Raw genomic sequence first — 12521 nt, 5'->3', positions numbered from 1 at the left:
TTTGGTTGAAAATTCCCTAAAATTGTTGATATTTGACCTGTTTTTTTAGAATGCCGACCATAACAGGTATCTGAGGTTTTTTTTGTTCACAATGGTGTAGCCCAGGGGTAGGGAACTCCGGTCCTCGAGAGCCGTATTCCAGTCGGGTCTTCAAGATTTCCCCAATGAATATGCATAAGATCTATTTGCATGCACTGCTTTCGATGCATATTCATTGGGGAAATCCTGAAAACCCGACTGGAATATGGCTCTCGAGGACCGGAGTTCCCTACCCCTGGTGTAGCCTGACCTTCAGTCATATACATGCCATCTCCAACTCCAGAGATGTGGAGATACGTTTTACACTGTTCAATTTGATACCTTCTGCTAGAACAAAGTCACAAAGCAAGACAAATTCGAAGACTGTTTTCTCTAGTATAATTTACCCCCCCCCCTTTTTTTTACAAAACCGCGGAAGTATTTTTTAGCCCAGGTCGGGTGCGCTGAATGCGCTACACTGCTCCAAACAGTCATGGGAACTCTATGAATGTCAGGAGCAGCGCAGAGCATTCAGCTCACCGGCCTGCACTAAAAACCACTTCTGTGGTTTTGTAAAGGGGGGGTGGGGGCTTAATGAAAATACTGAAATTCTGAATAATAATTAGCAAAAATAATTAGCAAAAATTAGCAGAATTTGCAAATTATGTGCGCAAAATTTTTTTTTTTTTTTTTACACAGAATTTTAATTTTTTTTGTGCAGAATTCTGACAGGAGTAATATAAGGAGAGGAATGGCCAGTAGGAAAAAAAGAGGCGTTGATGCCCCTGTATAAGCCTGTCGTAAGACCTCATTTAGAATATTGTGTACAATTCTAGAGACCGCACCTTCAGAAAGATCTAAAAGGGATGGAGTTGGTCCAGAGGACGGCTACTAAAATGGTGGGTGGTCTTCATCAAAAAACATATGGAAAGAGACTTAAAGACCTCAACATGTCTACTTTGGAGGAAATGCAAGAGAGGTGGATACAATAGAGATGTTTATAATACCTAAGAGGCATAAAATGAATGAGGCAAATAACTCTGGAATGAGGGGGCATAGGATGAAGGTGAAAGGGAATAGACTAAACAGTAAACTCAGAAAATACCTTTGCATGTAAAGGGTTGTGAATGTGTGGAACAGTCTTTTGGTGGAGGTGATAAAGACGAAAAGTGTATCTGATTCAAGAAAGCTTGGGACAAGTACGTTAGATCTCTAAGGGACAGGGATAGAAGATGGCATGGATAGGCAGACTAGGCCATATGGTATTTATCTGCCTTCATTTTTCTCTGAATTACCTGCAACCTACAAACATGAATGAGATTTATTACTTGTAAGAGTTATAATCAAGATATGGAAGAACCAGAAAATGTAAGCGTAAACATAGTATATTCTGCTCTGTGAAAGGATGTTGACGTAAAACAAAAAATTCTTTTTTCACCACAGAAGAAACAAGCAGTTTAACCCCCAGGATTTTAACAGAGGTCTGAAATGGAATCTGACTCCATTTAATATCAGTGCGGAGGGGACAGGATCAGCAATCTTCCATGAAAAATGCACTGCTACAGTTTTTGGAAGGATTGAACTTCAATCCACTGTAGGTAAGTCAATTTTTATTGAAAGTATGACAAGTGTAGCAGGGGAAATCATATATCAAGAATAGAAGCTAGCTGAATATCATCAGCATAAATAAATGTCAGTGCCAGGGAATGAATCAGAGGAGCAAGATATGCCAAATAGATATTATAAAGAATAGGCCCGTCTACAGAACCTTGAGATACACCAGAAGGAAACTGTAATGGCAAGAGGTAGAACTGATGCCAATCAACCCTAAAAATGTCTGCTCTCTGGATAAGAATGAAACCAAGCCAAGGCCAATCCAGAAAGATCAAAGTGCCAAAGTCTAGAAAGAAGAATGTCATAATTTACAAGACTGAACGCTGCACTAAGATCTAATGAAAGTACTCTCAGTCCCGTGCTACAATGAATGCTTCTAGGTCTCGTCACGATGAGAATAAATGCCCCTTCGTATTTGAGCTGGAACTAAGCAAAGCCCTTTCCCAGTGGCTTCTACTGAGGATCAGCATTGATGCAGCAGGATCCAGTGGAGCTCCTGGACCTCTATCACTTATGAAAACAAATGGCACCAATGGGGTTTAAGATTGGGCCCAAGACACTTCAAGCACTAGCTGTGGGTATCTAGATTAGTCTTGCCACACTGCCCATACACATTAAAGCCTCTTGGGGAGAAACTACAGCAAAATGAAATGGTTCACTTTTAGAACTTCAGGCCTAGCTCATTTGCCAAACCCTCCAAAAGGGCGCTGAGCCTGTAGCTCTACCACTGCACCACACTTTGGGGCAAATTCTATAAACGGCATCCCGATTAGGCATCCCTCCTGCCGGTGATCTTTACGGTGATGTTCGGGGAGAGGGAGATCTGGGGTTCCAGGAGGAGGGACTGGGCATCCCTTCTGTCAGTAGTCTTCGCGGGGGAGGAGGGAATGGGTTGCCGCTAAACTTATTGCTGCAGGAAGATCCCTTGCCACGATAAGCTTAGTGGCAACCCTGTGACATGGACACCGATTAGAGAATCATGGTGTTAGGCAGGCTTAGGCATCTGGAGTACTGTGTTCAGTTTTGGAGACCACACTACCGAAAGGACGTGCTGAGGATTGAGTCGGTTCAGCGAACAGCCACCAGGATGGTCTTGGGGCTCAAGGATCTCACGTATAAAGAAAGACTAAAAAAATTGCGGCTGTACTCACTTGAGGAAAGAAGAGAACGGGGAGATATGATTGAAACATATAAGTACATCATGGGACGCGTCGAGTCAGAAGATGATATCTTCTGGCTCATGGGACCCTCGACCACCAGAGGGCATCCGCTGAAAATCAGGGGAGGGAAGTTTCGTGGCGACTCCAGGAAGTACTTCTTCACCGAAAGAGTGGTGGATCATTGGAACAGACTCCCACTCCAGGTGATAAAGGCCAACAGCGTGACGGATTTTAAGAAAAAATGGGATACTCACGTGGGATCTCTAAGGGAGTAAATTCAGGGGAGGGGATACTTGGAATGGGCAGACTTGGTGGGCTATAGCCCTTTTCTGCCGCTTTTTTCTATGTTTCTATGACAGACGTGATTCTATATAGGACGTCCGTGTGCGATTCTCAAAAGCTGCTTAGGCAGCCTCTGAGACTAGGTGTCCTATACAGAATCCGGCCCTTTATGTGTAAATTCCTTTCCCAATATTCATTGGGCTAGAAAGAATAAAAAGTAGTAAGAGACATCATAAGACCTGGAAAAAATATATCCATGCATATAATACACCTCGCAGCCTCAGGAGAACAGTGGCTGCTCAGGCTGATGAAAGGGCTCCTGGGATTATTTTACCATAAAAGAGCTGGGCTGGGGCCAAGGACTGGATGGGCACCCTGCCACCACTGTCCATGGGCTACACAGTGAAGGACAGACACGCAAGCCTGGATGAAGATGGGAAGGAAGATGGCTGAAGACAGGGGAAAGAGTGAAGAGACTAGCTGGGGTGAAAGAAAAGGCTCACTGGAGGAGAAGACTTAGCCACTGCTAGTCCTGGATCGGTAGCATGGAATGCTGCTACTAATTGGGTTTATGCCAGGTACTTGTGACTTGGATTGGCCTCAGTAAAGACGGGATACTGGGCTGGATGGACAACTGTAGTCCGACCCAGTAAGGCTATTCTTATGTTCTTAAGAGATTGAGGCACAGAAGAGAAATAGTGCAGAAGTGAAGGCAAAAGAAGCAAGCAAAAAAACAAACAAACCTGTAAATCACAACTGGAAAATAATATCCCTAGTTCCCATAAATAATTGTGATCGACACTCCAATGTAGACAAATTGTGTAGCCACACACGTATATTATTTTAAGAAACTTACTGCTGCCCATTATAACCGTTCCACAACCTCCTTTTTTAATTCCGAGATCTGTTAATGCTGTTTTTTGCCTCTTACGATGGACAACAGTGTTGTGGGCTCCAACCGCTTTCAGTTAGGTTCAAAAGCTTCTTTCAGTCGCCCTTCTGTCGATCAGATCTTACAAATACCGTACTTCATCATGAAATTTTAGCTTCTGCTTTTGTTTCTGTGGCAAGCATCCCACACAAGGCATAAAGCAATTAAAAAAAAAGGACTGAAGTGTTACATTAAAGGCAGAGATAACGATCCAAGAGAAAAAAGAAAAAAAAAACAAACCCAATGTTTCTTTAATCATGTACTGTTTCTGCAAGCAGGCTATTACAATTTTTTTAAAAAAGCATGCACTTCTGTATTCTTCTTTCTAGCTATCCTGAATGAAACTAGGATCACCCGAAATAGCAGACTCTCTGTCAGGTGGAACTCAATTAACCAAAACTCTCAAGCAACCAGAAAAAAATTAAAGATCTAAGAAATACTGTAATACCTTAAATAAATGTGAAAATAAAATCAATTTCTGGCAGAAATTCAAGTGTAAACTTGGCACGCCACACCTGAGTATGCCCACGCTTTTCTACTACATGTCCGGTAGTTTGTCTGGAACAGTTTATGGTATGGCATAATATGGGGGTATAGTCCCTCAAGAAAGGCGGTATACAAGTCCCAATCCCTATCCCTATTAGTTAGGCCTATTTTTAATAGCAACTGTCAAGCAACCGGAAAGCACAGTTACCGTAACAGGTGTTATCCAGGGACAGCAGGCAGATATTCTCTACATGTGGGTGACGTTACCGACGGAGCCCCCTAGCGGACATTTTCACAAGCAGACTTGCTCGAAGACCTTCAGGCTTGCGATAGGTCCGCGCATGTGTGCGGGCCCATCCCGCCCTGCCTAGGGCATGCGTCTCCTCAGCGTGTCCTCAGTTCAGATAGCTAGCAAAGAAGCCAAACACGGGGAGGTGGGTGGGTTGCGAGAATATCTGCCTGCTGTCCCTGGATAACACCTGTTACGGTAAGTAACTGTGCTTTATCCCAGGACAAGCAGGCAGCATATTCTTTACATGTGGGAGACCTCCAAGCTAAACAGAATGGGATGGAGGGAGAGTTGGCAATTCAGGAGAACAGATTTCGCAACACTGATTGACCAAAATGGCCATCACACCTGGAGAAAGCATCCAGACAGTAATGCGAGGTGAACATATGAACCGAGGACCACGTGGCAGCCTTACAGATTTCCTCAATGGGAGTCGATCAGAGGAAAGCAACAGACGCCGCCATCGCTCTGACCTTGTGGCCTGTGACTCGACCCGGCAGGGAGAGACCAGCCTGAGCGTAAAAGAAAAAGATACAAGCGGCCAACCAGTTAGAAATGGTCCGTTTAGAAACAGAACGACCCAAGCGATTAGGATCGAAGGAGAGAAACAGCTGGGGAGCAGAACGATGAGGAGCGGTGCGCTTCAAGTAGAAGGCTAGTGCTTCCTTGCAATCAAGAGAATGCAGAGCCACTTCTCCAGGGTGAGAATGTGGCTTCGGAAAAAATACAGGAAGAACAATGGATTGGTTGATGTGAAACTCAGAAACAACCTTAGGCAAGAACTTAGGATGGGTGCGGAGGACCACCTTATCACGATGGAAGAGAAAGATGGGTCTGCTACCAAGGCTTGAAGCTCACCGACCCGACGGGCAGAAGTAAGAGCAATAAGAAACACAACCTTCCAAGTAAGATACTTCAAGTGAGCCCGCGCCAGCGGCTCGAACGGGGGTTTCATCAATTGAGCAAGGACCACGTTAAGATCCTAAACCACTGGAGAAGGTTTAAGGGGTGGATGAACGTGGAAAAGGCCATTCATGAAGCGGGAAACCACAGGATGAACAGAGATAGGCTTCCCATCAATCGGCTGATGAAAAGCAGCAATGGCACTAAGGCGGACTCGAACCAAAGAGGACTTGAGCCCAGCGCCAGATAAGTGCAACAGATAATCCAGGACAGCTGATAAGGAGGCAGACAGGCTCCTGCTGCCGAGTAGCACACCAAGAAGAAAAGTGGGCCCACTTCTGATGGTAACATTGGCGAGTGGACTCCTTCCGAGATGCTTCCAGGACATCCAGCACAGGCTGGGAGAACTGGAACGAGGGCATTAAGTCTCGAGGAACCAAGCCATTAAGTGCAGAGACTGGAGGTTGGGATGGAGCAGAGAACCCTGACTCTGCATAAGCAGAGAAGGAAAAACAGGCAGAGGAAGAGGCTCCCTGGAACTGAGTTGCAACAGAAGGGAGAACCACAGCTGTCGGGGCCACCAAGGAGCTATCAGAATCATGGTGGCATGCGAAGACCTGAACTTGACGAGAGTCTTCAGAATCAGAGGGAATGGAGGGAAAGCATACAGGAACTCTTTTGTCCAATCCAGAAGGAAGGCATCCGCCTCGATCCTGAGAGGGGTGTAAACCCTGGAGCAGAAGCGGGGCAACTTGTGATTGAGGGGGGGACACGAACAGATCGACGTCCAGAGTCTCCCAATGAGCAAACACCTGACACAGGGTCACGGATTGGAGGGACCACTTGTGAGGCTGCAGAAGACTGCTCAACTAGTCTGCCAGACAGTTTCGCTGGCCCTGAATGTAGACAGCTCGAATGAATATGTTGCAGCGAATGGCCCAATCCCAGAGCCGCATTGCTTTCTGGCACAGGGACCTGGACCCCGTGCCCCCATATTTGTTGATATAATACATGGCGACCTGGTTGTCCGTGCGAACTAGCACCACCCGGTCACGAAGCAGATGACAAAAGGCTTTCAGAGCGAGGAAAATCGCTCGAAGCTCCAGAAGATTGATGTGACAAAGGCGGGCGGCACGGGACCGTCCAGATGAGCCCGCCGAGCATAGGTCGACGAGTCCGTCGTGAGGACCTTTTGCGGAGGAGGAGCATGAAACAGAAAACCTCTGGAAAGATTGGAAGAGAGCATTCACCAACGGAGAGACCTCTTCAACAAAGGAGTCACAATAATGCGTCGAGAGAGAGGATCTTGATCCTGGTTCCATTAGGACGCCAGAGTCATAAGAACATAAAAAGTTGCCTCCGCTGGGTCAGACCAGAGGTCCATCGCACCCAGCAGTCCGCTCCCGCGGCGGCCCATCAGGTCCATGACCTGTAAAGTGATCCTTGTCTAAACCCTTTAATCCCCTTGTCCTTCTATCTATACCCTTTCATAACCTATCTCTACCTCTATCTATATCCCTCAATCCCTGTATCCTTCAGGAATTTATCCAATCCTTCTTTGAAACCCGGTAGTGTACTCTGTCCTATCACAACCTCCGGAAGCGCATTCCAGGTATCCACCACCCTCTGAGTGAAAAAGAATTTCCTAGCATTGGTTCTAAACCTGTCCCCTTTCAATTTCTCTGAGGAAATACGGAGGTGAAGTCTGGCAAAAGGAGTCACTTGAACCATGGAGGCCATGTGACCTAGGAGGACCATCATGAGCCGAGCCGGCGCCAAGGGCAGAAGGGTCACCCTTCGGCACAAATGGATAAGGGCCTCCTGACGAGGCTGATGCCAGAAGGAGCGTAGACAAACCGTGTCCAGGACCGCTCCGATGAACTCGAGAAACTGGGACGGGCAGAGGTGAGACTTGTGAAAGTTCAACTCGAAGCCGAGACTCTGAAGGAGCAAGATGGTCTGACTTATCGCTCATAGGACTTTGTTGCGAGAAGACGCTTTGATTAACCAGTTGTTGAGGTAGGAAAACACCTGCAGGCTGCAGAGGTACAGGGCCGCAACCACCACAACCAGACATTTTGTGAAAACCCTCGGAGAGGCCGCCGGGCCGAAGGGAAGAACACGATACTGGAGATGGAGATCCCCCACCAGGAATCTCAAATATCAGCGAGAGGCCGGGTGTATCAGAATGTGCATGTACGCCTCTTTGAGGTCCAGGGAGCACAGCCAGTGGGAAGGGTGAGCATTCTGAATCGTTCCCGGACCAGAAACTTGTTCAGAGCACGGAGGTCCAGGATCGGACGCAGATCCCCCATCTTCATGGGTACCAGAAAGTACCGGGAATAAAATCTGGAGTTCCACTGTTCTGTGGGAATCTCCATGATCGCCTGAAGGCGAAGAAGGGCCTGAGCTTCCTGAAGAAGGAGAGGAAGCTGGGACTGAGCAGAAGGAAACTCTCTTGGAGGCAGGTCCAGGGGTACGCGACTGAAGTGGAAGGAGTACCCCTCCCGAATGATAGACAGTACCCAATTGTCAGTGGTAAGACTTTCCCACTGGGTATAGAAATGATGGAAACGACCCCCGATGGGGAAGGGGGAAGGCTCCAGGAGGAAGGTAGCCCGAAGGCTCGGACTGGAATTGTCAAAAGGCCGGCAGCTGAGTCTTAGGTTGACGTTGCTGCTACTGCAGTGGCCGTTTCGAAGGAGGCCTAGAGAAAGCAGAAGTGGATTTTTGTGGATACCTCCGGAGAGGAATTTTATATTGGCGATCTGGAGGGGCCTTTGGTTTAACTTTCACCAGAGATGCAAAGGACCGCTCGTGGTCCGAGAGGCGCTTCGTGGTCCGCCTCGATGGAATCATCGAAGAGCTCATGACCCACATATGGGAGACTGGCAAGTCGATCCTGTAGATTAGGATCCATATCCACAATCTGGAGCCGAGCGAGGTGACGCATGGCGATCGCAAAGGCTGTAACTCTTGAGGACAATTCAAAGGCGTCGTAAGAGGCCTGAAACATATACAGGCGGAGTTGGGAGAGGGTCTCCTCAAGGAGACGAAACTCCTGACACCGAGGCTCTGGTACGACCTCCCGGAACGAATGGAGGGCATCTATACAGAACCAGAGGTAGGACGTGAAGATGAAATTGTAGTTAAGGGTTAGGCTAACAGGGACTTCGAGGTCGAGACACCCAACTAGGGTGTCGAGGCCGAGCTCGAGGCCTGTCCCACAGGATCCATGGGGCCAAAGAGTTGGAGAATCTTGGCCACCCTTTGACGAAGAGCCCGCGGTTGTAAAGTCGCACAACGGGGACACGACTCAGCGCAGTGCTCTGCACCCAGGCACTCTACACACCAACGATGAGGATCGGTGATGGAGATAACCTGGTTGCACTTAGTACAGTTTTTAAATCTGGAACGAGGCCGGGACATAAGAAAAAAATACAGCCGCAGCCAGAGGACGACCGGGAACCCGGTCAAAAATATACGAACTGAAGAAAAAATAAAATAAAATAAAGGAAATTAAAGACGCGATCACAGCAACTCAACAGAAACTACCAAAGAAGCCGCGGTGCAAGAGGGACAACGAGATCGCACGAAGCAAGGGAGCAGTGCTTCTGGCTCCGCGGAAAACAGAGAACTGAGGACACGCTGAGGAGACGCATGCCCTAGGAAGGGTGGGAGGGGCACGCACAGGCCAATCGCAAGCCTGAAGGTCTTCGAGCAAGTCTGCTTGCGAAAACATCTGCTAGGGGGCTTCGTCAGTGACGTCAATCCCATATGTAGAGAATATGCTGCCTGCTTGTCCTGGGATAAACGACACTTATCTGACATCTATCAATCCCCATAGAGAGGCTGCTGTATAGTCCCAGTGCTGCATGGGAACCTCAGTGCACTGCAAGGTTTTGCAATTTACAGAAAGACAGCTGCAACCACAGCTGCCAGGCAGACTCTTTACCTCGCTCTTCCCCTAAGCCCCTGGGCTTCAAGACTCAGAGTAATACTGTATTTCCCCGAAAATAAGGAAGGGTCTTATATTAATTTGTGTTCCAAAAAACACTACTAGGGTTTATTTTCGGGGAATTCCTTTTTTTTTTCATGTACAACAATCATCTCTCCCTTCTTCTCTTCCACCCAAATTCTTCTTCTTTCCTTGTACATATGTTGTGCAAGAAGCACAACATATGTACATCCCCAGATTTAGAAAAGGGTGCAAAAAAAAAACCGAACAAAAGACCCCGCATGGATAAACAATGAGGTGAAGAAAGCGATAGGAGACAAGAAAAAATCATTCCGGAAATGGAAAAAGGACCAAACTGGGGAAAACTGGAATAAACACAGGAAACGCCAAAGAGAATGTCATCAAGTGGTTAGGAGAGCGAAAAGAGAATACGAAGAGAGACTGGCCAGGGAGGCAAAAAACTTCAAATCATTCTTCAGATATGTTAAGGGGAAGAAACCAGCGAGGGAGGAAGTAGGACCGTTGGATAATGGAGACAAAAAGGGAGTGATAAAGGAGCAAAAAGAGGTAGCCGACAGGTTAAACAAATTCTTCTCATCAGTCTTCACAAGCGAGGACACATCCAGTGTACCGGAACCTGACGTGATCTTCCATGGTGACCAAGAAGAAAAACTGTCAGCAATAGAGGTGAGCCATGAGAAGGCCTTCCAACAGATAGATAGATTGAAAAGTGACAAATCCCCAGGCCCGGACGGAATCCACCCTAGGGTACTAAAAGAATTAAGAAATGAGATAGCGGGAATACTCCAACGAGTTTGCAACCTATCCTTGAAAACTGGAGAGATTCCGGAGGACTGGAAGATAGCAAATGTTACACCTATCTTTAAAAAGGGGTCAAGAGGAGACCCGGGAAACTATAGGCCGGTAAGTTTGACATCGGTTCCAGGCAAGATGGTAGAAGCACTGATAAAGGACAGCATCTGTGAGCACATCAAAAAAAATGGGCTGATGAAAGCGAGCCAACATGGCTTCTGCAAGGGAAGATCGTGCCAAACAAACTTACTGCACTTCTTTGAGGGGGTAAACAGCCAGTTGGACAAAGGGGAACCTGTAGACATCATTTACCTTGACTTCCAAAAGGCCTTTGACAAGGTACCCCATGAGCGGCTACTTAGGAAGCTGTGGAACCACAGGGTGGAAGTGGACGTACACAGATGGATCAAACACTGGTTGGCAGGCAGGAGACAGAGGGTTGGAGTGAAGGGTCACTACTCGGGCTGGAGGAAAGTCACGAGCGGAGTTCCGCAGGGGTCTGTACTTGGACCGCTGCTGTTCAATATATTTATAAATGACCTGGAAACGGGGACGAATTGTGAAGTTATAAAATTTGCGGACGACACTAAACTCTGTAGAAGGGTTAGAACTACGGAAGAGTGTGAGGACCTACAAAGGGACCTAAACAAACTGGAGGAGTGGGCGAATAAATGGCAGATGAAATTCAATGTAGGGAAATGCAAAGTCATGCATATAGGGAGAAAAAACCCGATGTTCAGCTACCAAATGGGGGGATTAGTATTAGAGGAAAGTAACCTTGAAAGAGATTTGGGTGTACTGGTGGATACAACAATGAAGTCAACGGCGCAATGCGCAGCAGCCGCGAAGAAGGCAAACAGAATGTTGGGTATTATTAAAAATGGTATTACGACCAGAACAAAAGAAGTCATCCTGCCGTTGTATCGGGCAATGGTGCGCCCGCACCTGGAGTACTGTGTTCAGTATTGGTCACCGTACCTTAAGAAGGATATGGCAATACTTGAGAGGGTCCAGAGGAGAGCGACACGAATGATTAAGGGTATGGAAAACCTTTCATACACTGAAAGATTGGAGAGGCTTGAGCTCTTCTCCCTGGAAAAGCGGAGACTCAGAGGAGACATGATAGAAACCTACAAGATCATGAAGGGCATAGAGAAAGTAGAGAGAGATAGATTCTTCAAATTTTCAAAACATAAAAGAACAAGAGGGCATTCGGAAAAATTGGAAGGGGATAGATTCAAAACAAATGCTAGGAAGTTTTTCTTTACTCAGCGGGTGGTGGATACCTGGAATGCGCTTCCAGAGGACGTAATAGGGCAGAGTACGGTACTGGGGTTTAAGAAAGGATTGGACAATTTCCTGTTGGAAAAGGGGATAGAGGGGTATAGATAGAGGATTACTGCACAGGTCCTGGACCTGTTGGGCCGCCGCGTGAGCGGACTGCTGGGCGCGATGGACCTCGGGTCTGACTCGGCAGAGGCATTGCTTATGTTCTTATGTTCTCTCCCCCCATTGTGCAGCAGCTCCCGAGGCCTCCAAAAACAGCGGCAGCACTCTGAACGGGCTGCTTCGCAGCCTTCCCCACCAGGGCCGAACCTACCCTCTGCAGCATCTTTCTATCCTTCCCATTCCTCTGTGCAGCAGAACCCCACCGATCCTCCCACCATAAACCTGACATCTCCACACCAAAAGAATCTAAAATAGCAGTAGAGGGAAGGTTCTGGCAGGGTAGGCAGCGAAGCAGCCCGTTCAGAGCGCTACCGCTGTTTTGGGAGGTCTCGGGAGCTGCTGCACAAGGGGATGGTTGAAAGGTGAGGAAAGATGATCCACATTGGGGGGATGGGGAGGAAAGAGAAAGAATTGGGGTGGAGGAGAGGAAAGGAGAGGATTGGCAAATCGGGCAGCACGAATGTCAGGGATGGAATCGGGGAGTGTTGGGTTGGCTTCGGGGGTCGATCTTAACTAGGGCTTATTTTTGGGGTAGGGCTTATATTAGGAGCATCTTTAAAAATCATGCTAGGGCTTCTTTTTGGGACTTTACTGACTCCTATTATAAGATACATTGTC

General features: G+C 47.4%; 1 protein-coding gene across 4 annotated transcripts in view; it reads right to left on the bottom strand.

Moving 5' to 3' along the window:
• Positions 1-12521, bottom strand: part of LOC117359414 (leucine-rich repeat protein SHOC-2-like) — an 81917-nt gene that overhangs the window by 49863 nt on the left and 19533 nt on the right. The gene's annotated exons all lie outside the window — the stretch shown is intronic.

Source organism: Geotrypetes seraphini, chromosome 4 (genome assembly GCF_902459505.1).
Source record: "Geotrypetes seraphini chromosome 4, aGeoSer1.1, whole genome shotgun sequence".
Classification (NCBI taxonomy): domain Eukaryota; kingdom Metazoa; phylum Chordata; class Amphibia; order Gymnophiona; family Dermophiidae; genus Geotrypetes; species Geotrypetes seraphini.
The sequence above is the reverse complement of the archived record's forward strand: the minus strand, read 5'-3'. Positions and strand labels throughout refer to the sequence as shown.